Here is a 27554-nt window from a genome sequence, read left to right as displayed (position 1 = left end):
AAGATACAGACATTGTGCACAGATAGAGGTGGGGAATACTTGTCTGCAGATTTTGATGCTTTTCTGAAAGGCAAGGGTATTGTGCATCAGCTCACAGTGAGGTTGACCCCTCAGCAAAATGCTAAAGTTGAGAGGAAAAATAGAACTCTTATGGAGATGGACAGATGTATGCTGAAAAGCAAACACATGCCTCACAAATTCTGGCTTGAAGGTCTAATGTGTGCCAACTACATCTTAAATCGGGCTCCCACTAAGGCTTTGAAAACAAAAACTCCCTATGAGGTTTGGAATGGGAGAAAGCCTTCAGTGGATCATTTCCGAGTCTTTGGATGCCTTGCATATGCTCATGTGCCAGTTGAATTTCGGCATAAGTTGTGAGATAAGGCAATTAAGTGCATATTTGTTGGGTACAGTGCAGAAAGCAAGGGGTACCGTCTCTACAATCTTGCTACACGCAAGATCATTGTCAGTAGAGATGTGATATTTGCAGAAAATTCAGCTCACACTCAGGATGAATTTCATATGCCTTCTTCTTCAGAGGATGTTTTTGAGGGGATGCTACCCATTGCCTTGGGTTCCCCTGCTGATATTTCTGATACAAATCAGAATTTACAGCCACCTCCCGATGCTCCAGTTCAGCCACAGGATGTCTTGCCACCTCCACAGGCAGTGGAACAGGTAGTTCAGCAAGAAATTGCAGACATACATGCAGCAAAAACAGTCCCAAACTGGCTGTTACAGACTCTCAGGGAGAGTAAGATTGATGCTCCATTACCTGGCAGGACTCGCAGTGCAGCAAGGCACATGGAAGGTGCTAATTCAGTGGAATCAGCATATGCAGGTACTCTTCTCGATGAGGAGGAGCCTGCAACATTCGAAGAAGCAAAGGACAATGTGCATTGGATGAATGCCATGCATGATGAGTTGCAGTCCATTAAGAAAAATCAGACTTGGGATGTTGTAGACTTGCCACCAGGTAAACATGCCATTGGCACACGATGGGTTTTCAAGGTGAAACGGAAGCCAGATGGCTCCATTCACAGATACAAGGCAAGGCTGGTTGCTAAAGGCTATGCTCAGAAAAAGGGCATAGATTATGAGGAGACTTTTGCTCCTACATCCCGGATGACCACCATCCGATCTGTTATTGCAATGGCTGCACATTTTGGGTGGAATGTTCATCAGTTGGACATAAAAACAGCCTTCTTAAATGGAGACTTGTTGGAAGAGGTTTATGTCAAACAACCTCCAGGCTTTGAAATTACAGCAAATGCACTTCAGGTATGCAAGCTAAACAAAGCTTTGTATGGGCTGAAACAGGCCCCTCGTGCATGGTATGCCAAGATTCATGCCTTTTTGACCAGCAAGGGGCTGCACAATAGTCCTACTGAGAGCACCCTCTACATCAAGATGGATGGGGGGGGAATTTTAGTCATCCTTCTTTATGTCGATGACTTACTGCTCACAGGGTCCAATGAAGATAATATTGCAGATTTCAAAGCTGATTTGCAGACCAACTTTGACATGTTAGATTTGGGACTGCTTCACTTTTATTTGGGGATCCAGTTCTCTCAAGAGAGACGTGGCACTGTTATGTCTCAGTCCAAGTATGTGCAGAAACTCTTGGACAGATTTAACGTGCATGATTGTAAGCCCATAGCCACTCCCATGGAGCCAGGGCTGAAACTCACAATGCATGATGCAGGAGAATTAGTTGATGCCACACTTTACAGTCAGGCTGTTGGATGCCTCATATATCTCTGCAACACTAGACTTGATATTCAGTTTGCAGTATCTCAAGTGAGCAGGTATATGCACAGCCCAAAAACTATGCATTGGCAGGCAGTTAAGCGCATCTTCCGTTATTTGCAGGGCACGAAGTCTTCTGGCTTGTTATTTCCCAGGGGGGGGTGACTTGCAGATGCATGCCTACAGTGATTCAGATTGGGCTGGTGATTATGACACTAGGCAGTCCACTCGTGGCAATTGTTTCTTTTTGGGTAAATCTTGCATTTCCTGGCTGAGCAAGAAACAATCTACAGTGGCTACCTCATCATGTGAAGCTGAGTACAGGGCAGCTTTCACAGCAACAGTTGAATGTGTCTGGCTGCGACGTCTATTTGCTGATCTTCATCTGTCATTGGAGGGTCCTTCTCCAATTCTCACTGATAGTCGGAGTGCCATTGCAGTGGCAAAGAATCCAGTGTTTCATGCTCGCACGAAGCACATTGAGGTTCACTATCACTACGTCAGAGAGAAGTTGCATGCAGGAGAGATCGGTATGATCTTTGTGTCCACACATGACAATGTTGCAGATATTTTCACCAAAGCACTACCACGTGAAAAGTTTGAGGCATTTCGCTGTGCCCTGAACTTATATCCGTTTGGTGATTAATCAGCCTTGTACATGACATTGGCACTGTAGGGGGGTGTTAGAATTATAGATATAATTCAGCAGTGACCAATGTAATTTAATAAGCTAGTTAGGGGCACTTTTCCCTCTTTAAGAGGTTTTTTCCCCTAACCGCAGTTAGTCCACTAACTATGGTTAGTGACTACTGAGGTTTTGTCACTAGGACAAAACCTTATCTCTCACTCTTTCAGTTGTACTCTCACACTCTTCTATTGCAACTAAGCTTTCGAGCTTTCAGCTCTCAGCTCACTCTCTTGCTCTCTCTCTCCCCCAAATCTTACACCTTCCTCAGGCAGACACCTGGATTGTTGGAGGAGATTTCAACATGGTTGAATTCTCTGAAGACAAGTCGGGTCAGACAGAGGGTGACCTTTCTGATAGGGAGAGAGTGGAGTGGGATAGTTTTGTTTTGCATGTTGGACTTCATGATGCAGCTCGATTGGACGACTTTTGTCACTTGGCTGACAGTCTTCAGTTCTCTTGGTCTGGGGTTTTCCATGGCTCTCTTTCTTTGGTCAGACTTGACAGGTTTTATATTGGCCAATGGGGCCAGGCCAGAGGAGGACAGATTCGGATCCGCCCGGGTTATGTTTTATCTGACCATGCTCCAGTCCTATTACAGATTCTTCCTACCTCTCGATTGGAGAGCACATGCTCTATGAGAGTTTCGGACTTTGTTTTTCAGGACACAGAATTCGTGGAACGGTTGAGAGAGGCTTGGTTGTCAGAGGACACTCCTGTGGATCAGGGCTGGTTGATGTGGGTAGAGGGGGCTTTGGCTAGAGTCAGCATGGCTTGCCAGTTGAGGGCAAAAGAGGAGAAGGAAAAACTCAGAATCAGAGATCGGAATGCAAGCGCGGAGGTATCCAGATTTCAGAGATCGATTCAGAGTTTTCCTCATTCTCTTTTCATCAGAGGGCAGCTTTTGGAGGCTCAGGAGAGACTAGAGGAGATTCAGGGCAGGAGGGCCTAGTTCAGGTTTTACTCCCAGCAGACTTTTTGGATTCAGAAGGGGGGTAGATGCTCTAGAGAGTTCTTCAGGGCAGTGGGTCAGAGATACTCTTCGGACAGTCTTCGTAGACTTGTGGATGACGTCGGGTCTCTTCAGACGGACCCTCACCGTCTTGTTGAGATCACTTCTGATTTCTATTCCACTCTTTACACCGCCGATCCAGTCACCGAGGAGATGATCAGATGCAGAGAGGAGATTTGGAGCCATGTCCCTCTGATGGTCTCAGTCAGGATGAGTCATGTTTTGGATAGCCCAATATCACTCCTGGAGATCACGGACGCGTTACATGAGCTGCCCAGAGACAGATGCCCGAGGGAGGACGGTTTGTCGCCACTTCTTTTTAGAGCTCTTTGGGATACGATTGCGCCTCATCTACTCTCTACCTTTTCAGAGGCTCTCGATACAGGATCTTTGGGCAAGACATTATGCACAGGTATGATTTGTCTCATCTCGAAAGGGGGAGACAAGACAGTCCTACGTAATTGGAGACCCATTACATTTCTAGGGACAGCCTACAAGATCCTAGCGAAGACCTTGGCTCTTCGCCTAAAGCCTATGCTGCCAGATATCATCAAAGCTACTCAGACAGGATTTGTCCAAGATCGGAGTATCTTGGATAACATCTTCACTTTTTGGGAGGCCACTCACTGGGCGAAGGAGAGTCAGCAGGAGATTGCAGTTCTTCTTCTCGATTTTGAGAAGGCTTATGATAGGGTGGACTGGGGTTTCTTGGAGGGCACTATGAGGAGGCTAGGCTTCAGTGATAGATGGATTTCTTGGGTCTCCTCACTTTACTCCCACTCTTCTAGCAGGATGGTGGTCTGTGGAGGCAGAGGACCGGATTTTCAGCTATCCAGATCGGTACGACAGGGATGCCCGCTTGCACCTTACCTTTTCCTTTTCGTAGCGGAGGCTATGGGATACTTTATGCAGGCTACCAGTCATGGCACTTTGGGCCTCCATCTGCCTATCCGGCAGGAGCAGGAGCTTTTGGACATTGAGTTTGGTGACGACACGCACTGACAGTCAAAGGAGATGCATATAGTCTTGCTACTGCTGCGGATTCAATTGACAAGTTCTACCTAGCCTCAGGGGGATTTGTCAATTGGAACAAATCAAAAGGCATCTAGACTGGAGCTCAGTAGGATACCCCAGCATGGGGAGGAGACAGAGGCTTTGTATGGATTCCCAGAGGCACCTCCACGAGATATCTAGGCTTCCAGGTTGGCATTGAGGTGTCCCCGACGCAGCAGTTTGCCCCAATTCTTGAGAGCATCCGGAGAAAGCTAGCCTACTGGAGTACGGCTAGACTTTCTTTGGCCGGAAGAGCGTTGGTACTCAACCAGGTTCTACTAGCGACTATGTGGTACGTTGCGTCATGTTGGTGCTTTCATGCTAACTCGATCCGTCAGGTGAGGAGATTGCTCTGGAACTTTCTGTGGAGTGGTGGCGACGGTTCTGAGGACACTAGGGCCAGGGTTTCATGGGATACTATCACTTTACCCTCCTCGCAGGGAGGACTTGGGGTTCTTGATCCTGAGATGCAGAGCAGAGCCCTTTTAGTCAAACTTCTTGTTAGAGGTTTGACTCCAGGAGATCAGCCGTGGAAGCAGTTCCAACTGCATGGGATTCACCAGTGCACCCCCAGAGCAGCAGGCCAATGGGCAGGTAGAGTCAGTTGGATCTTCCTGATGGACCAGCATTCTCAGCCCTCCTCACCACTTGTGAAAAGGCTTATTCAGATTTGGGATCATTTTCGACAGCACCTCATCAGAGCAGTTCCCTCCTCCAGAGAGGAAATTGCCTGACAGCCACTTTATCATAACCCCCTGGTTCGGTATCAGGGATCTTCCCCTAGTACAGAACTTAGGACTCCCTTGGCCAGATGGCATGCTCAGGGGGTTGTGACAGTCGGAGATTGGTTCAGGGGAGGTGTGGAGATGTCAGAGGAGGAGATCAGAGATAGACATGGGCCACTTGGACAGATTGCTTCCACCAGATTACTGATCATGAGAGCTATTCCTCAGGAGTGGAGGGATATGCTTACAGATCCAGCCTATGTTCATCCCATCTCTACTTGGTCAAGTTGTTTTAGTGAGGCAGGGCTATGCATTGCAGTTCGGCACCGTTTACTTATTTTGAGACAGACTCCTCTCACAGATTGTATCCCAGTCAGCCCCTGGATCGACAGGAGCTCCTTTGGTAGAGAGTCAAGGTCATTGGTTGCGTGGGTAAGGAATGGGCCACAGATCCTTCCAGGTTGACCATTGTAGAGGATCCTAGATGGAGACTTTGGATTTTTCAGGGTCGACCTCTTGCGGAGCTCGACTGGGACCCAAGTGAGTGGGCATTGGCCTGCTTCGGTGACAGGCGTTCGTCCTCTTTCCTTTTTCCAGTACTCGACGAGGGCAGGTTACAGGCTTCAGCAGAGAGACTCTCATCACCTACCATCTGCCTCACAGCATTCGCACACACAGGGACTTACTGCAGAGCTCTTGCTGAGCTACTGGACTCACTTTTGGGGCATCAGTAGAGCCAGGAAAGTCTCCTACTTTCTTTGGCTCACTATACATAGGGGTATACCTGTGGGTACTTGGCTTCAGCAGATGGGTAGACCCTCCTTGTGTATGCGTTGTCAGCTTGCAGAGGAATCTAGTAAGCATTGTTTATGGAGCTGCCCCAGCTCTAGAGTGGTATGGACAGGTATCTTCAGGTTGTTCTCATATGTTACATCCGAGTCCTTTCTGATGACATGGGGCGCTGCCCTTTGGGGGAGAGGATCTGGAGCCTTTGCTCTCTTTGAGTCAGAGCCAGGAGATCACGGTTTCTTCATGCAGCGTCGCCAGAGACGGGGTCCCACAGAGGTCAGCATCATGGAGCCGCAGGATTTACTTTTGGTACCTGTACCAGCTCAGGATTCCATGCCTACTTCACTTGCAGGGTCAGCCTGGGAGGTGATTTCCAGCATTACCCTATGGCGGATATGGTGTTCGCGATGTTCTTTTGTCCTTGGGGGCCATTTATGCACGGAGGCTGACACTCTCGCTTCCATTTGGGCGGAGATTATCTTCACTCTTAGGAGTCAGTGGGAGCGGTGTACAAGCACCTCTTTGGCAGCTCGTGGGAGACTGTTATCCTTCATGAGGACATGGGACTGCTCATTATTTTTTCATTTGACCCCTTTTGGGATGTCGTGGCATTTTAGACCACCACCATGGCTTTTTTGCCACATTGTTGAGGCTAGGGATAGAGTACTTTCTGTCCCATCTGTTGTACGATTCGTTTTGAATGGAATATATCACTTTTTCTTTAAAAAACACTCTCCAAACTGATTAAGAAAATTTGTCCGCTCTTTATCTAGCTTAGAGATTACAAATTGTGGATCATCAGACTTAGTATCCTTTGCAAAAACTAAATACGCAGAAATATGATGTTTCATTACTGAGCATATAGCTGAAGCAGGTACAACAGGGACTGACTCTCCCTTTAGTTTGACATCCAAAAGATGCTTCTTTCCTCTATGTTCCACGGAGATCTTCCGATCATATGTGTGTTGGAAAGGTCACCTCACCATCTGTAAGCCACTGTATGAGGAGAGCATGGGGGGGTGAACCTAGTGTCTGAGAGAAGGCCACACGGGCAGCACTATGGCTGTTATGGGGGCAGAGATCAGAGAAAGAGAAAAGAAAGAGATGGGGCTGTCAAACGGGCAGCACCTCACATCAAAAGAAGAGAGGAGGGTACCTGGCTGATCTGCAGGAGCACAAGGCAAAGTAGAGGACAGCAGCAGGGACCCAAGAGGAGAAGCGTCTCATGGCACAGTGTTGCAGCAGCAGAGGCGCACACGTGCGGGGCAGGTTTGGGGCCTGCACAAGGGCCTGTGGATGTTGGAACAGCTGCAGCAAAGGGCAGCCTAGCAGCAGCCCAAAAGGGCCTGGCTAGGGCCCTTTTATAGGGCTGGTTGGACCAGCCAACCAAGTCGGCTAGGGGGAGAAGAGAACTGACCAGCAGTCGGCCATCAAAGGCTGCTGGGTCTGTTGGAATGGTCACCTCCCCATCTGTAAGCCCCCATATGAGGAGAGCATGGCGGAGGTAGACCTGGTGATATTGGGGCTGTCACATGGGCAGCACACGAGCTGCCATGTGGGCAGCTGTCAAAGCAAAGGACAGGCATACGGCCTGCAACAGGGCCGTGTGAAGGGCGTGCTGACATCAGCAGGATACGGCCCCACTGTACAAGGCTGTACGGAGGATTCTTTGATGGCTTCTTTGATGGAGAACAGGGCTGTTGGAAGCTTGACAGATGGCGGGACCTGCAGTGGCCAAAGGCGCCTGCATGGCAGGGCCTTTGGGCCTTGTATGGAGCCTGCAACAAGGCTGGAACAGGGCCAGCAGAAGGGCAGAGGCCTGCGCCTATGGCGGGCTGCCACGTGGCCAGGCGGGTCTGTGGAACAGCCCCCAAACCAAGTCGGTTTACAGACTGGGAGGGGGCAGACTGGTTGGCCAAAACAGACCTAGGGGTCGGCCCTACCAGGTCGGTCCATTTCAGGGTCCCTTGGGCCTATAAAAGGAGAGGCATTTGGCCTCATTCATCATCACTTGGAGCAGCCCTCAGGACAGCAGACATGAGCAGGAAAGGGGGAGCCTTAGGCCTACATTCAGGAGGACAAGGTTGCCTAGAGTGGCTGCCCACCTAGGCTGGCGTCTGGACAGCAAGGTGGAAGGGATCTAGACAGAGAGTCTACATATGCTCGAGGTGGAGCACGCGGGCTCAAAGATCTAGAAGTGTCAGGCTTGTAATAGAAGGACCTTTTGGTATTGTATCCTGTCCCTAGTTTTTGGACGGATGGAAATATAAAGTGTTGCTTCTATATTTCTCTTTGAGCATTGTCTATTTACTGGCTTGCACATCTATGCACATAAGTTAAGAAGTTTGTGATCCCACACCCCCACATCACACCGTGTGAGCTCCTAGGCATTACTATCAGTCTTCCGCTGTGCATACCCTCTGTTAGGTCATTTCTAACATGGTATCAGAGCCCAAGTAGGAGGCTCACAGGTGTGGGAGCTTGAAGGCAGGGACCTTGCTGAAGGACGGCCCTGATTCAGATGCTCTTGGGAATCGACTTCCACGACTGGAGGATTATGCCCTTGCGAGAAGGAGGGTGACTCAGGTTCAGTCAGGTGCGTTCAGAGTTCTAGTCTACTGAAAATTGAGTTTGGTTGACTTTGCTATGTAGTATAAACAGCAGAGATGTCGACCTCTACAGCCTCTTCAGCCCCTACTCTCCCTTCCTCCTCTTCCAGTTTTCTCTCATTCACTATCCCTAACTTTGGAGAGTCTGGGAAATTGGACGAGACCAACTACCCGATCTGGAAAGTGAAGATCTGGAGTCATTTAGTGGCTCGGAAGCTGTGGAAGTTGACAACGGGAGTGGAGGCGAAGCCGGAGGACATGGTGGACTGGCAAGGGAAGATAGTCATGGCAATAGACAGAGAGGTGCTCGAACCTTGGGAAGATGGAGATGCCCATGCCCTGGCATTAATCATAGGGACTACGACGGACTCTGTTCTTCCACATATCCAAATGGCCGAGACGTCAGTACAGGCGTGGGTCACTCTGAAGGATCTATGCGAGACTATGCACGATGGGGGAGGTCGATACAGAGGAGCATTTTCTACGTGTCTATCCGGCCTACTATGAGATCCAAGGGCGATACCACTGTCTCTTTCAGGAGGGGCTTGGCTTCAAACCATTCACATAGCTGATACGTTTCCCCAACTAGGTTTGCATTGGGCTCTACCTGATTGAGATGCGGAGACACAGAAATTCCCTTGTGCGGCAGGCCAGAGATCAGCTATAGTTGATGCCTCAGGACACCGAGCTAGATTGAGCGCAGACACGCGTCACCGATTTTTACGCATCCGAGCCAACATCAAATGAGATCGAGGGGGAGGAGCTCGAGGAGACGAGAGCACTATGGATCAGCAATGAGACCCGTCACTAGGATGTGGCTGGACAAGAGAGGCGAAGACCACACATAGCACGTGGGGTGACCAGAGCACGCACGATTGAGGTCCGGCCTATCTCAGCCCTCCTTAGAGGGGACTGCCAAAGACGAGGCATTACTCTCGATGTAGCCCATTGAATACAGAGATCCAGGAGAGTGCGCTCCTCACCTTCGCGGGAGACAGCCCGACAGATAGAGATACGTGAGCTCTTTGCATTACATCAGAGGGCTATCAGAGAGCTGGGTTATATAGAGCCTGCACGTGTACTTGGAGCTCTGGTTCTGAGCAGTACTTGATTGCTCTTTTCCTACTATTTTGTACTAGCTTTTTGCCTTTTTAGCACTTAGCACTCAGCAAGGGCCTTAGTGAGCCCTTTGCTTCAGCCCACAGTGGCTTGTATGGGTTACATAAATTTTGTACCTTGTCCCATAGACCCGTGAGGTCTTCTAAAGACTTTAATACACCTTACCTTTCCTTTCTCCGTGTTCAAGGTGTCATTCTCAGCGTCGCATTCCATGCAGTCTTGAGGAGTGTCTTTCAAGTTCTCCAAATTTAAAGCAAATTCTCCTTTATGTTGGGAGAGGGCCCCCTCATGGGTCCAGGTACCCAATTAGTTGTCAATTCCATTTCTCTAACCCTAAACTCTCTCTCTTCCTCTCTGTTGTCATGCACAAATACGCCTCGCACTAAGGTTTAAAGGTGGTCTCACTACGATTACTCGATCATGAACCGCTGTATGTTACTCCTATCTACTCTTTGCTTCAAGGTCCACAGCTGGCTGAGATCTCCATTCGGTGCCATCATCATTAGCATCAGAATTTGAAGAAGAAGATGTATCTGAAGAAGAGAAAGAAGAGACACGTGTAGGTGCAACTACAAGTGATGTAGATGCAATCTCTGTGGACCTACCCTCTCCTCTTGCAGCTCTGTGATCATGTGGCACGCAGTAACAGTTCTCGCTCCTCAGTGAGAAAGACATAAACATCATCATCCTCATGTCTGGGATGAAGTTAATCATCATCCCACACGTATTTTGTATGGGTTCACCTCGATTGGACCTTATGTCTTCTTCATTTTCCGAAGCAGCCATAGGTCTGTGTGGACATACATAAGCCTACCTTAAAAATTAAAAGACTCAAATTTAAATTATGCCATAGATTTTAGGAGTCATGCTTCAACGTAAATTTTAAGTTTTCAAATTTCAATCTTGCTGGAATTTTGATACTTTTCTCTCAAGTTGAGCAATGAATAGTCTATTCCTTTTCTTGGTATGTGTAAGGGAGAATACACTCCATTTTTCTCTCGCATGTGCTAGATGAGCAGTCCTGTGAGCGGACTCTAATGGCAAGCTGCCTCAAGGCCAGAGTGCCCTTGCCATACTTGTCCCACCATGAAAGAGGCCTTAATTGGGACTTAGTGATGCATGCACTACCAAACTCCCCAAAGGAGTTTCTGAATGTGAGGAGTTCATCCTCCATGGAGTTTTGCGGACTCGCATCAGGGTATGCTCTCTCTAGAAACTTGGCTCATCCCTGTGACAACTCCTCATCATCACTTTGGCCCTCCCTCCTCCATAGAGGGTGCACAATATGGGCCATTGCATGGGGTTGGCCTATGAAACTTATTCCATCTAGTATCCCATATATCCATATCTGTCATAGCCTAACATAATAGATATGAAATGCTAAGTAAAGGAAAGTCTCAGGCTTTAGCTAACACAAATTTGAATTGGAAAGGAAAAAAATTTAAGCTTGCAACAGCTCAAACTTGTTACGTGGATTTACCGGTCTCTTTGCAACCAAGTGCAGCCTTTCATTGCCTCTCCAACCTTCTCCATGAACTCGTACACGAATCCTAAAGTGCAGTCACTCACAACCATGCATCTTCAATTTTACCAAGCATTACCAAGATAATGAAAAGATAGGCAAAGCGAGTTTTAGTGGGCTATAGAATCTCCAATATGATGTGCTTCTTGAAAATAGCAAGGGCCCTATGCTTTTGGGTATTGAAAGTCACTAAAGTTCGTGCCTTGTCAACAACTGTGGCTACCCATGGAAGCTTGCCTATAGTCTCAATAAGGAGATCCAAATTGTGTGCAACATAAGGTGTCCAAATTACTAGCATTGTTAATGATGACATGCACTACATTTTGAGGTGCCACATCCTCAAGAGCCCTCTTAATATGACCAATAATATTTTCACTTGTATGAGATTCATTGGCCACATCTATGGACCTGAGAAACACAGTGCCAACACAACATGACACAAGAATATGCCTCCTCTTTGTATCTAATCACCCATCAGACAAGATAGAGCATCCATATCTAGTCCATGCTGCCTTAATAGGCTGACGCTCCTTCTCTACCTCAAATCCTTCTGCATGTAGGTCTTCAGTGCACAACATCTCATGACGGTCTTGCATCTCCCATTGCTTGCACAAACTCCACAAATGCAGGAGTACGTGCAATGGTAAAAGGAAAATCACACTTGTAGAAGAATCTGCGACATGCTCTGCGAGCATTGCTTGATAAAGATGCAGCCCAATCGGCCCGTAAAGATTTTGCCCCGTGTGGTGCTCTACTTTTTCTCCTTGCTGCCTTTGATGGGGCTATAGATACACCCTGTGTAGGTAATGTAGTGGATGATGACGAAAGCTTAGGTGGTGGTCCACATTCAACACTCAATGGAAGACTTACACTAGGACTCCCAGGAGGAGATCCATGTACTGTCATAGCGTGGGGAGCCTCAAACCTTAGTGTCTTTGATGCACCTGGAATGCCTCCCAAACCAAGAATAACGTCATCCGGGACATCTCCTACACACCCATTCGATCCTCTCCCGGATATGCCAAGCAAATGTGTCCTCACACGAGGCGCACTTTCACAAAAGGTGCCCCCATAGTGCTTGCACTTCCACTTCTTCATCCCAGATGCACGCCCCAAATCACTAAAGTTTTCTCAAATTCCCAAAGCCTTAATTTTCCCTAATTTCCAAACACGTTTCTTTGTAAAAGAAACGTTTCGAAACCTGAGAAACGTTACAGTGCCGTAGAATCCCATACAACATTCAAATGATGTGCAATGACCAATCGTGCAACGCGCCAATGGCGGTGCAACAACACAACCTATGCTATGACCAGTCTTCAATGTTGTACAATCATAATTATTGAATAATTGAATTCAGTATTTAGTTGTTTATACATTTGTTGCATTTTGCACAATCGGTTTGCATTTTGCACAATTAGTTCATAACATCCGTGAAGCTTGATGTGAGAGACTCATGGATGTAGTGCTAGGTTTTTGGACAAATACTTAGTGAATGGGACATAGTTTACAGATGGTGCCCGAGCTCAACATGATCTTAGTGTGAGAAATTGATGGATGTCGTTCTTGGTTGATGATATCCTTATGTACAATAAAAGTCTTTCTAACTATAGGAAGGTAGCATGAGCTATCCTTCATTAGCATTCTTCCACTAGTATGGATTTCAGCCTAAGGCCTGTGGGCTACTAGGTTATATAACAGTAAGGCTGACGCTGTTGCTGATTTCTTGCGATCGCAGTAGGATATGTTGCAATTTGTGAAGGGGAACCTTTGCACTGATCAGGATAGGGCTTAATTTTATGCAAATCTAAAGCGTTGACCCCATCTATCATCAGGATCCAGGCTCCAGTCAGTCAGTTTATCTGAGGATACCTATGGATTCTAGGGCATTAAGAACTGGTGAAGTTTACAAGCTGAGTACATTACTGCAGGCCCTATCGTGTTATAGTATTGCTTTATGAGCTGGAGTTACCTCTAAGTGTGAGGATAGACTAGTCTTTCATGTTAGCCACTTGAAAGAGGTGTTGGGTGTTGCTGATAGTTTGGTTTCTATTTGACGAGCTTGTTTGGTCAGTTTAGATCCCTCATGAGTTGTAACATGCAACGGTAATCTGATCGTGTAATTCACAGCAAGACCTTCTTTAAACCTTTAGCGAGGAATTAGCGTTGTACACCATAGAGAGAGAAATGAGATGAGGGTAGAGAGAGAGAGTAGAGTCGACAACCGATTGGTTCCTTGTACCACTGAGGGCCCCTTCCCAATCAACGGAGAATTTGCTTTATACTTGGAGAACTGAGAAATACTAAGAACACTTTTCGAGAGAGCACGAAAAATGCGCTTCTGAGGAGCTCGCTGTGCACATGTATAGCAGACCCAAAGACTTGAGAGGCAACGCCGACCAATACCGAGACCTTGATGCTGTCCACACTGACGATGTAGGACGCTTCTGCAAGGCAAGGGAGAGGCTTGTGCTGTCCACCGGAATGCAGGGTTATTGCGTGAGTGAGAGAGTGAAAGCTAGGAGTGATAGATCCTATGAGAGAGGTGAGAGATGATTTAAATAAAGAGCTGAGAATGAGCTGTGTAAAACTGTAAAAGATAACTGAAAAGAGCTGCTGAAACAGACCCCAAACCTTACTCGGTTCGCTGTCCCGACTCCCCGTCTGATGCGCTGCCAGAACACCTTCCCAGAGGGCTGACTTGATGCCAAAGGCTGAGGCTGGTCAAAGGGCCACTGGGGGTGAGTGTCAAGCTATTCAGAGGGGGCTGAGGAAGACCTGTAGGAGGCTGAAGTGCTGGGAGAACTGAATGAGGAAAGAGGGCCTGGAGGCCCCCTATTTATAGGGCTTTTGGGGCTGGTTGGCTGGTCCCTTGGCCCCATAAAGGCAGCCGTAGGCCCCATAAATGGCAGCCTAGGGAGGGGTGCAGGGTAGCCTATAAAGGCAGCCCTTCCCTTGCCATTCTCTTCACTTGTTCCAGCCCCGAGGGGGCCCAGAAGGGCTCCTATCCTAGGCTGGATCCAAACCTATTCCTAAACCTAACACTAGCCTACGGTTCTCCAGTGGGTACTAGTGAACAAGGACTGATCTTCTGACTTGACCTAAGGCTGAGAGACTGACTTATGTAGCTTGTGCCTGACTGTCCCTGGACAAGGGCTCACAAAGGGGTCACAACATACAGCAAAATCTCCTATTAGGTAACTATTACACACTTGTCGATGTAGCCAATGTGTCACTTTGCACCCAAGTGCAGGGGTGCATGTGACATTCCCTCCTCCTTAACTTGGCGGTAGGTTCATTGCTTCCAAGTAGTCTGCCAATATCTGGGAAACTCGTGGAAAAAATATTCATCCAACCACACTGCTTCATGGATACCTTGATCACGGAACTTGGTGTAAAACTCCCAGATTTTGCGTCCTGACCCATGCTTGAATTTATGAAGAAGGATCTGTTTTGGCTGTAAAACTTCGGTTTCATCAAGAACTTCAGGTTGTTGATTGTCAGAAATCTCTAAAAGAGGAGGTCCAAAATATGGCTTCAACCAAGCTACATGGAACACATTGTGCATAGTCCAACTGTTTGTGCATAGTCCAACTGTTTGGTAGGCGTAACTTCATTGAGACATCGTTGATCTTTTGAATAATAGGGAATGGTCCAAAGCTCCCGAAGGACAGCTTAGGATATCACTTGCCCACTTGCTTCAATCTTTGCTTGATAATGCTTAAATACACCCATTGACCCTCTTTATACTTGACATCTCGTCTGGATTTGTTAGCCTGGCGCGTATATGATGCTTGAGCTTTGGCGATGCGGATTTTCACGGACTCCGTAATCTCTGCCATTGATTCGATGGTTTTGTTGGCTTCAAGAGATGGAGACACCATCCGGGTGAGGAGTGAGGTAAACCGTCGTCCAAACGCCGCTTCATAAGGTGTGCGACCAAAGGTGGTTTTTCAAACCTTGATAAAGAATCATCCAATTCCTAATGTGAGCAATGAGGTTGATGAGACCATTGAAGGAGAAGCACTGATAAATGTGAGGGGTGCATCAATATATGAAGATGATGTAGATTTGCTATAGCAAGTGGGTCACAGTTGAGTTTTGATGTGACTAATGTCAGTCAAGTAAAGAAGAGAAAAAGGGGAGAACAATCATCTATGGAGGACTGCTTAAGGAAAAAGATATTGGATTTTTTTCCTACATATGGGTGCATTCTTGCTTTTGATGGATGGACTAACAAGTAGGCTAGAACCTTGATAAATGTAAAGTGCATTACTCCCAAGGGAACAATGTTTTTGGAGAGTATAAATATGGACCTCTAAAAGAAAAAACTTCAGCATATATTATAAAAATACATGAAAGAGCAATTCCAAGCATTGTTTCATGATGATGCTAACACCTGCTCCTCCGTCTAAGATTGCCATAGCTTTCTAATCATGGGAAGGAGATGGGCAACACTGCATTCGTGCCATCACTCTCAAAGTATTGGTCGAGTTTGTTGACTGGCACCTTGGAAGGTCTTGAGCTTCACTAGGAGATTCAACATTCTCAGGATTTGTGGATTGGGGTGTTACTATTTGCTCATTCATCCAATCTAAGAGGTCTCTTCATAGAGTAGGATTATCCTGTAATAGTGTCGCGATGGGCATCTTGATCTCAGTGGACAAGAATGAGGCTAAATGGTACGTGAATGAATGATGATTAATATATTGCATTCTTGAAGGTGATTTTGAAAGCATATTTGTTGCTTTCGACATAATATGTATTGCAGCATGTTTCTTTTGCATACGCAAATTATTATTATTTGTTTATGTTTTTCCTTGCAACTTCAAAAGCATGGTGCATGGAAAGATTTGGTCATATGTGATGGAGATACCGAAAATGCATGCCTCGATCTCTTTCTCGTAGTGTAAATATTGTGGATACAAGTTCACGAGCGATTTTACTCGCATCAAGCAACATTTTCTCGGAATTGGCAGTGACATTGAAGCTTGCTCATGCACTCTGTCTGATGTTCTTCCATTATGCAGATCATATTTAGAGAAAGTGAAATCAAAGGAAAGGATCTTGATAGCATGAAGGCACAGTACGCGGAGTCAGCAGAGTTTGGCACGCAGTTCCAGTTAGCCACGACGCTTGCTCCAGGTCATTACTCATTAGAGGACGGTTGGCTTTTCTATAAGAAAAGATTATGTGTACTCAAAGACAAACGACAGTTGCTTCTTCACGATGCCTATGACGCCCTTACCGATGGTCATAGAGGTATCAATGGGACTTTGGAGAAGTTAGAGCACTATTTCTATTGGCCAAAGATGCGGAAGGACGTATATGGCTATGTTTAGAATTGTCAGATATGCCAAAAGGTCAATGCTTCCCACAAGAAAGCGGCAGGCTTACTTATGCCATTGCCAATCCCCGACGGTCATTTTCAGAACATAGGTATGGATTTCGTGGGGCCACTTCCAACATCCGCAGGTACGCGTAATACTCAATGTCTTACTATTATTTGTCGCTTTAGTAAATATTGTATGCCTATTCCCTGCAAACAAACGGCCAGTGCTGAAGATGTGGCTCGTTTGTTTATTGGTATCCCATTGGAGGGTTGCCAACGACCGTCACATCCGACAAGGACTCCAAGTTTACGTCTAACTTTTGGCGAGCCTTGTTTGATAATTTTGATACTATGCTGCGGCCTGCTCAATGGTTTGGATGGAACCTTTCCGACTGAGAGTGTCTGCAACGGGGTTGTTTTTGCCGGGAACGTACTCGATCATTCGCCCAAATTGCTGGAATATCTGGCTCCACCGTTGCTACTTCCGATCGCTCCATTGTGCACTAGGCATTATCTGAAGCCACTTAAGGGCTTGGTGATCTGTCTTAACTGTGAAAGTCTGTCCGTATAGGAAAGACTTCCAATGTTTTAATGCTTGGATGACACCGAGGAGCTCTCTATCATAAACCGAATAGTTCTTTTCGGCATCGTTAAGCTTTTTGCTGTAATATGCCACAGGCCTATCCTCTTGTTGTAAAACTGCCCCGATGGCAACATTGCTAGCGTCTGTGATAACCAGAAATGGATCATTCTAAGAGGCAATCTTCATAACTAGTGCTGTTGTGGCCAGCCGTTGTAAGTCATGGAAGGCCTGCAAAGCTTTGCCTGTGACTTGAACTTTTTGTCTGCGTGTCTTTACCCCCTTGAGTAAATCTGTAAGAAGGGTTGCGTATGTTGAGAAACCCTCCATGTGTGAGCTGTATGCTTGACACAAACCCACAAAGGATCAGATCTCCTGAGCCGTCGTGGGGACAGTCCAACTTGTGAGAGCTTGGATCTTCTCAGGGTCCAATCGAATCCCTTGAGCACTAATGATGTAGCCCAAATACTGAATTCCCAGCAAGTCGAGTTCACTTTTCTTTGTGTTGAGATATAGTTAGTTATTACGTAATAACTGTAGGGCACATCGCACATCCTTAATATGCTGCTCGGCTGTAGCGGAAAAGATAATAATATCATCGAGAAAGATGAACAAGCACTTTCCAATATACTCTACGGATACCCATGACATCATCTTGTTGAATGTTGGTGGTGCATTCTTCAGACCAAAGGGTATGACGATGAACTCGTAATGAGCTAGCTCTGTTCGGAAAGATGTATTTGGGATGTGTGCTTCAAAAACCCGGACTTGATGGTAGACACTCTTGAGGTCAATCTTTGAAAAAACTCTTGCACCATTGAGTCTTTCCAAGATGTACTCAATGCGGGGCATAGGAAACTTGTTGCTTACCGTAAGCTTGTTGAGTGCTCTATAGTCGACACATAGTCGTGCGGACTTATCCTTCTTTGCCACAAATAGAATGGGTGCAGTAAAAGGCGAAGGAGATCTAATAAACCCTATGCGCAGTAATTGAGACAATGGCTGCTCTAACTCCCTCTCCATAGACTTGGAAAGTCGATGATCCACCATTGCTTGTCCCATCGGAGGAGCAGTTTGAACCGTAGTGATTTGGTATTGGACGTAGACAAGTGCACATATGGCACCCTTGTGGGCGGCGCAATCTGCTTGAATATGAGAGATTAACGGAATCCCTGGTATGCCCCGATCACCACATATCACGGCGGGCTCAGGTAAACCTTCCACAATCGTGAAGGTGTTCTGCTGCCAATCAGGCGTCGGAACATGCTCACGGAACCACTAAATCTCGAGGATCATGTCGCACCCCATTAAAGGAGGCATAATAAAATCCCCTGTAAATATGGCCTTTTGAACGGAAAAAGTGAAATGGACAGCCTTATGCGTGATGTGTGTGTGCAAGCCAGGCGTGAACCCGTCCACTGCAAGCTTTGAGGCACCAAGGTGCACTTCACTGTCTTGGCAAGCTGAGGGGAGATGGCATCTTCTGAACTCTCCATATCAGATAGGACAATAAACTGATGCCGGTGGGAACGGCATTCAAAGCAGGGAAGATGGCATTCGTAGCTGAGGATGCAGGCGGGGTTGGAAGAGCCAATACATTGGCGATGGACGTGTTCTCATTGGGAGTCATCTTTGGCTTGGACTCCTTCTTTTGACTAGAAGCCTAGTCGTCTTTATTTTGGAAGTGGTTGTCCTTCTTGTGATCGTTACTCACTGTGTTGTTTGAATGCTGTGGGATTTTTGAACCTTTCTGGACCTGCTTGGGCTTTCTCCCGTTCAGCATCATCTCTTGATTCTGTGCGAGAGTCAACGCCCGCTCGTTATCTGGCGGGTCAAAGTTCCAGATGGTATAACGGATGTTTGTGTCCAATTCTTGAATGAATTGCTTCATCTTGGCGCTCTCCGTCACGCCCAACTGCTGCGCCAGCGTGATGACCTTGTTATTGTATGTCAACACAGGCATACCATTTTGGGAGAGACGAGAGAACTCATCCTCCAGGTTAAGGGTGGGAGAAAATGGGCTTCGAGGTCGGCCACAAACGTTGCCCAAACGAAATTTGTCTTAAACGTCGTTGGATTAGTATGCTTACTAGCCCAATGTTGCCACCAGGTCACTGCCTCACCCGTAAGATGAGGGGCTGCGAGGTGGACTTTATCTTGCTCATCTTGAATCCACGCTAATGGAAAATGAGCTACAAACTGATGAATAAATTGCCAAATTGCTGAATGGTCACACTTACCATCATACTTAACAAAATTTGGAGGGGATCTAGTGAGTGGTGTTACCTTTGTCGATGACGAAGCTGTGGCGGTGACGGTTGCTGCGCTCAAGCTTGCTTGCATAGCGGCTAACATCTGTTTGTGTTAGAGAAGCATCGCCTCTCGGTCTAGCTTTTGTTCCCTCTCTGCCTAGACAAGCTCTGCGCGTCGCAGTGGCTCCTCATTTTTGCGTTTCTCACGCATCAACAAGAGCAATTTTTTGAAATCTGTGGTTCTTCTCTCTTCCAGCGGCTTTTCCGCTTCTTTTTCCTCCAGATGTTGTTTATCTGGTCCAGCTGTCTTCTGCTTTCTTCTAGATGGGATGAATGTTCTTCGAGTTGCTGTAGGAGGACCCGATTCAACTCTCGAGGGTTCGCCATCACTTCTTGCGCACTTGGCGGAAGTGTATTTTGTTGGTAGTCTTTCTCCTCTTCAAAGTCTTCAAGGGTGAGTCCTTTTCTTGATCCTTCCATGGTGCTTAATTGTGTGTCCTTTCTGGATCTCAACACAACCATACACTCATGGTAGTCAAGTTGGATACAGGCCGAAGCTTTGATACCAATGTAACATGCAACGGTAATCTGATCATGTAATTCACAGCAAGACCTTCTTTAAACCTTTAGCGAGGAATTAATGTTGTACACCATAGAGAGAGAAAGGAGATGAGGGTAGAGGGAGAGTAGAGCCAACAACTGATTGGGTCCTTGTACCCACTGAGGGCCCCCTCCCCCAATTAAGGGAGAATTTGCTTTATACTTGGAGAACTGAGAAATACAAAGAACACTCTTTGAGAGAGCACGGAAAACGCGCTTTTGAGGAGCTCATTGTGCACACGTATAGCAGACCCAAACACTTGAGAGGCAACGCCGACCAATACCGACACCTTGATGCTGTCCACACTAACGATCTAGGATGCTTCCGAGGACGTTAATCTCTCTCTCTCTCTCTCTCTCTCTCTCCAGCCTTCAAGCAGATGAGAGGGAAGGAAACAGGAAGAAGAGCAAAAAGAGGAGAGAGTGAGAGATGGAGAGAGACTCAAATGTGCGGGTGTGAAGTGATGAGCCACACCACAAACTCATAGGTTTTATTAGGATTAGGTTTTTCCCCCTATGACTGTCTTAAGACAGTCATAGGTGTCATATCTTTAATAAAGGGGTGGCAATGTGCCTTTACCCCAACAACCTCCCACCTAAAGGCCAATGTGCCTAAAGGGGAGAAAAGAATAAAAATTACAGCAATATACAGTTACTGTATACAAGACCATAAAATAAGAGTGGTCTCATCCTAATCCCATGATGTGGCGGCAATGTGCAAACCGCTCTGTAGGCAAGCTCTTAGTGAGAAAATCTGCAGGATTATCATCAGTATGCACTTTCACAAGCTCAAGTCGCTTGTCTTCCAGTACCTCCCTGATGAAATGATATTTCACTTCTATGTGCTTGGTCTTCTGATGAAAGACCGGATTCTTTGCCAACATGATAGCACTCTGACTATCACAATGCAAAACTGGCATATCTCCTGTAATGCCCAAATCTCCCACCAGCCGAGTAAGCCATATTGCTTCCTTGCAAGCCTCAGTGGCTGCAACATATTCAGCTTCAGTAGTTGACAGTGCAACGCATTTCTGCAACCGAGACACCCATGATATAGCACCTCCTGCAAATGTGAAAATATAACCGGTAGTAGACTTCCGGTTATCTGCATTCCCTGCATAGTCTGAATCTGTAAAACCATGCACCAATGCATCTTGCCTACCATAGCATATGCACAAGTCTTTGGTACCCTTGAGATACCTCAAGACACCTTTCACTGCTTCCCAGTGCCTCTTGCCTGGATTTGCCATATACCTGCTGATGACTCCCACCGCAAAAGCAATATCCGGACGAGTGGCAACCATGGCATACATCAAAGAACCAACTGCAGATGCATACGGAATCTTGGCCATTTCAGCCTTATCATCATCTGATCTGGGGCTGTCCTTACTGCTGAGTTTTAAATGTGGAGGCAACGGGGTACCAATAGACTTCCCCCCCTCCATTTTAAACCGCTGCAGTACTTTGTCAATGTACTCCTTCTGGGACAGAAACAAAAGTCCCTTGGACCTGTCACGAGTAATCCGCATGCCAAGAATATGATTTGCATCACCCAAGTCTTTCATGTCAAAAGACTTATGCAGTTGTTTCTTCAAAGCACTAATCTCATGCTGAGATTTACTGGTAATAACCATGTCATCCACATATAGAATGAGTAGCATCAAACTGCCATCCTTTGCCCGTTTGGTGTACAAGCAATGATCGGTCTCACACCTATGATACCCTTGGGACTGCATGAAGGCATCAAACTTCTTGTACCATTCTCTTGGCGCCTGCTTGAGTCCATACAAGCTCCTCTTGAGCTTACACACAAGCTGCTCTTTCCCTTTAACAGCATATCCCTCTGGCTGACTCATATAGATCTCATCATGGAGATCTCCGTGAAGAAAAGCTGTCTTCACATCCATCTGACATAAATCCATGTCGTCATGAGCAACAAGAGCTAACACTGCTCTCAAAGTAGTCATCTTGACTACAGGGGAAAAGATCTCATCAAAGTCAATGCCCTTCTCCTGCTGAAATCCCTTGGCAACCAATCTGGCCTTATACCTTGGTAAAGCATTTGACTTTGTAAACCCACTTGCATGGCAAAACCTTTCTGCCTGCAGGTAGCTGCACCAAGTCCCATGTATCATTTTGAAGTAGGGAGTCCATTTCTGACTGCATGGCTTTCTCCCACTTCTTTTTCTCTGTTCTTCCCATAGCTTCCTTGAAGCTGGAAGGCTCACCACAATCTGTCAGCATGATAAAATCAGCCACATTATTGGCTCCTGGAACAAACCTGGCAGGAGGCCGTTGTACACGGGTGCTCCTCCTAACAAAATGTTCCGGATTAGGCTGCTGTCCAGCCTGTTCGTCATGCATGACGGGTGGCTGTACCACCATATCTGGCTGTTCTACAGCCCCATCTGCTGGCATATCCAGTGGTGCATCATTGGCAAAATTATCTGGCTGATTTTCAGCCTGTATACCCTCTTGAACAGGGTTATCTGCAGCAGCCTGCTGCTGCATATTAATGGGCATTCTTTGCTGTCCGACATCATCATAAATAACCCTTCTGAATTCCACAGGTTGCACGGGTTCCTTGTGTACACTATCCTCTTTAAAGATGACATCATTGCTGCGTATAATCTTCCGTTTAACGGGATCCCATAACCTGTACCCCATTTCACCTTCGTCACCATAACCCATAAAGTGAGTTCTTGTTTAATGCCCTTAGCTTCACAAAACTGTTCAAAAGCATGTGACACATACTCACCCCCATTATCGGATCTGAGGCATTTCAGCCTACGACCTGTCCGATTCTCAACCTGAGCGACAAACTTCTTGAAAGCATCTAAGGCATCGCTTTTATGCTTCAAGAAATAGACCCACACTTTGCGTGTGGCATCATCAAACAAAGTAATAAAATACTTTGCACCCCCTAGTGATAACTGTGGCATCTCACACAAATCAGTGTGCACTAGATCAAGCGGTGCTCTATTCTGGGGAGTTCTCCTCTTATGAGGAGTCACAGAATGCTTGCCAAATATGCAATGATCACAAGTAGGTAAATCTGAAAAAGAAAGAGACGGCAGATAACCCAAACGTGACAGTTCTTGCATTCCTTTAACAGACATGTGTCCCAACCGGCTATGCCACAATGAAACCTTTGGCAGCTCGGTTAAAGCAACAACATGATTACCCACACTGGAAACATAAAGAGGGTACAAGGTATCACTCTTATAACCCTCAGCCACTACAACCTGGCCATCAGTAATCACCCATTTGGAATCCCCAAATGTGGTGTGGTAACCACTGTCATCCAACAAGCCAGTGCTAATCAGATTTTTCTTGATTTGCGGCACATGGCGGACACCATCAAGCATAAATGACCGTCCATCAGGGAATACTATCTGTATACTGCCAATCCCTGCAATCTGACATGCATAGTTGTTCCCAAGATGAACAACTCCATGAGTACCTGTGTAGGAAGTAAACCACTCCCTATGAGGAGTAACATGAAAAGAAGCACCTGAATCCAAGAGCCAGGTGTGCATGTCATGGCCATCAATAACCAAAGTATGTGCAATTACAGCAGAAGAGCATAAAACATCATGTATGTCACTGTCACTATCCTCTGCTGCAACATTCACTGCATCCAAGTCATCTGCCTTGGCTTTGCCTTTGCCTTTGCTTCCACTGCCTGCATCCTTTGTTTCAGCCTTCTTGGCTTTCTGATCCCGTATGAACTTGAAGCACTTAGACTTCACATGTCCCTTCTTGCCACAATAAAAGCATTCAATATCCTTTTTGCCACGGGACTGACTGCGGGATTTGGACTTACTAGCAGATCTCCCCTTTTGCTGAGTCCTGCCTCTATCTTGTACCTGCAAGGCATTTGAAGACTTGCTGCTCGCATTATTCTTCCTGCTCATCTCCTCCATAAGGAGAGAGCTCTCTACATCAGCATACATCAGAGTGACATTCGAATTAGACAGGGTGGTCTTGAAAGTGTCCCAACTCTCAGGGAGGGTACACAACAAGAAAGTAGCCTTGAACTCCTCATCAAGGTTCAATCCCTGTGCAAAGCTGTGTAAAGATGGCATTGAACTCACTCAAGTGTGAGGTCATAGCTGTACCTTCCTTCATGCGAAGATCAACCAGCTTCTTGAACCAATAAACCTTACTGGCTGAGCTCTTTTGGGCATACAACTCTTCTAGCCTCTGCCATAGGCCATAAGAGGTCTTTTCAGCCTGAACATTGAACACAAGAGTATCAGAAATAGTGAGCATGATAGCTGCCCTTGCGGACAAATCAAGCTCTTCCCAGTCATCATCTGCCATGTCAGATGGCTTGACACCCTTTACCCTTATGGGCTTAGAAATCTTCTTAAGCAGAAGTACATTCAAACACTGTTCTGCCCATAATGCATAATTGTGTGCCCCTTCCAACTTCTTTATGTTCAGAATTGATGATTCACTTCCCCCTGATGCCATATCAGATAAGGAAAGTACCTGACTCCCTGTAAGTCAAGAAAGACTGAATAAAATTCTGATTTCTCAGAAAAAACCTGCTCTATCAAGAGCCAGGAGCACTCACAATAGTGCTGTTTTTTACTGTCAGAAAATCTGCAGCAAAACAGAAAATTCCCCCCAGTTACTGTACCTTCTGAAACACTGTACCGTGCTCAAATAGGCATAAGAAACAGTAATTTCAGAATGCTGCAGCTGCTCCACAAGTGCTTTAACAGTGCATAATCAGCTGACAAAGCACAAACACTGCTGTCCTGATCACTTCTCCCACCTCAGATGAGGTATTGCACTGATTTAATATGCATAAACCACTTGGCATACACCAAAAAAAAATCTGACACTTCAGCCTGTCACAAAACCTGCAACAGAAAATGGGATAAATCCCAAGCAATCACCCTTCTGCCAAGGGGATAAAATGCATCTGAAGATCTCTGTCGGTAACCCAAGTGCTCTCAAACAAAATCTGGGCAAAAGCCCCTTGATCTGACACCTGAACCAAGTGAAGAACACCTCAACACTGAGGTAGCATGCAATGTGAAAATCTCTCTGACAAAATCAACCAACAGTGTAATGCATATACTGCCCTGTGTAGAAATGACATACACAGATCCCAACGTACAAACACTCAATGAGGAACCTTTTGAGCACTGTCAACGATGGACAGTTAGGGACCGAGTAAACTCGATGCGCCCTGGCCAAGCGTGGCTCAACTGAAGTTCTCTGAGTGTTGCACAAGAAATGTGACCTGCATGAAAATGTCACCTCCACACTGCGGAAATCGAGGCAAATGTGTGCTCTCTGGCACCACACTACCTCAAGGCATACAAAGCATCAACTGCCAGGCAAAAGCCCTATGATCTGCTCACCCGTAAACTGAGATTCAAACCCAGTAAAAGCATAAAAGTCCTCTGCAAAATCAAGGCATTTCCTTCACGAAAACAGATAACTGTGCAATCAACCACACACTGTGGTTCTGTTCACCTCAAGCACGAGGGAGATGAAGGTACTTGCTGTACTTTCAAGAAAACACAGTTTTGAGAACTGAAAGATGACCCTGAATGAAAAGCAGAGTGCTCTTTCTCCTTCTCTTTCTTCCAAAAAAAATCTGCTGTACTTCCTGTACCTGCGCAGTCCTGCTGTACTTCCTGTACCTGTGCAGGGTACGGAATCCCAGAAGAGAGAAATTTTTTTTTTCGAAAGTTCTTCCCTGATGCACGTCCTGTACCTGCGCAGTGTACGTCCGTACGGTACGGCTCCTGTACGGCGTCCGTACGGCAGGTACGGATGGCCGTACTTGGGTGCGCGCTGCGCGCTCTGCCTCTGCGCGGCCTGGTGCTGTGCGATGCACGCACTGGCTGCCCCTGCGCAGCTAGCAGCAGCTAGCTGCTGCTGTAGCTTTAGCTGCGTGAGCAGTTGCGCTGCTCGTGCTGCCCCGCTCGCCTTCGCCCTTGCTCGCGCTGTGCCGCTGTGCCCCCGCGCTGCGCTGCCGTTGCTGCCCGCAGATCTGCGACTCCTGTCCGTACGGATGTACGGACGACGTACGTCCGTACACCTGCGCGCCGCCTCTGCTGTCACGCTGGCCCGCGATGCGCCCTCACTGCCCCGCTGCAGCCCGTGCTGCCTGCGCAATGCCAAGCTCTGCCACGCTGCCTGAGGGCACGAGTTCCGAGGGGGTAGAGGACAGGAGTGGAGAGGGAGAGATGAAGGCTCTGATACCAGTTGAGAGGGAAGGAAATAGGAAGAAGAGCAAAAAGAGGAGAGAGTGAGAGATGGAGAGAGACTCAAATGTGCGGGTGTGAAGTGATGAGCCACACCACAAACTCATAGGTTTTATTAGGATTAGGTTTTTCCCCCTATGACTGTCTTAAGACAGTCATAGGTGTCATATCTTTAATAAAGGGGTGGCAATGTGCCTTTACCCCAACAGAAGACCCCTCTCAACACCTCCCCCCTCTCCGTACCCGTCTATACGTAACTCTCCGTACCTCTTACAGCCCGTCGCCCGTCAGCAACAACGCATCAGCAGAAGCCTGTACCTCTCCGTCTGTACCTCTTCGTCTGCAGCCCGTACTAGTCCATATCAGTCCGTACTTCTCCTTCAGCAGCCCGTACCTCTCTGTACAGCCCGTCAGCAACCCTCCACCCGTCAGCCCTTTGCCTCAGCCAGCAATTACCTCGGCTAGCAACAAACACGCTAACCCTAACCCCGAGTTGGGCTAAACCTCCAATCCAACCTGGGGGTTAGGTTAGGCTAGGGGGTTCAATAGACAGCCAATTATGGATTGGCCTACCCTCAACTCCTTCAACCTCCATCAGGACTCGGTACTGTACAGTTGCAGCCTTGACACCCTCTCCATATGCACGGAATTACCAACAAGAAGGCTCAAAACGACCCATCCTTGGGCAACAAGATCAGATTTTTTATCTGCAGCATGCATTGAGAGAGCTACGATTGGAACTAGCAGAAGTAAAGGCTCGACTTCACATTCTGGAAGGGCCTGGTAAGTAGGCAGTAATTGATGAGGCTGTAAAATCTTGTAAGGATTCCCCTCCTACTCCACAGCTAGTCTCTACAGTCAAAGATCTTGAAACAGTGTCCAAACCTCTCTCCGTTTGCTGGTCCAAACCTCCGACTGTTGTGCTGCGTGGACACCTTCAGATCAGGCTGAACTGATGGCCAAGAGACTGAGGCTAGAGCGGGGCCAGATCTGAGGTGTTCACGGCTGCACAAGGAGGCTGAAGTGGAGCTGTAGGAGAGCTGTAGGCAGGAGCAACTGAATGCTTCAACAGGGCAGCAAAAGGGCCCTTTTATAGGGCTGGAACTGAGCCAACCCAGTCTGTAAACAGCCGACTGGGTCGGTCTGTTTTACAGACTGGTTGGCCTACAACCAGCCTATAAATAGCCCTCCCTAGCTCATTTACTAGGGGAGTTTTTGGGCTGCCAGAAAGGATGGAAAATGGGCAGTTTACCGTGAAGGCGTAGCCCGAATCAAACATTTAAATCAAAACCAAAAG

The 27554-nt window shown here is 46.9% G+C and overlaps 1 protein-coding gene across 4 annotated transcripts in view; it reads left to right on the top strand.

Moving 5' to 3' along the window:
- LOC147891500 (Small GTP-binding protein) overlaps nucleotides 1–27554 on the top strand; it is a 224393-nt gene that overhangs the window by 13265 nt on the left and 183574 nt on the right. The gene's annotated exons all lie outside the window — the stretch shown is intronic.

This window comes from Dipteris shenzhenensis, chromosome 17, assembly GCF_047967505.1.
Source record: "Dipteris shenzhenensis isolate YYH24624 ecotype China chromosome 17, Dip_SZ_1.0, whole genome shotgun sequence".
NCBI lineage: Eukaryota > Viridiplantae > Streptophyta > Polypodiopsida > Gleicheniales > Dipteridaceae > Dipteris > Dipteris shenzhenensis.
Note: the sequence above shows the minus strand (reverse complement) of the source record. Positions and strands in the feature narration are given on the sequence as shown.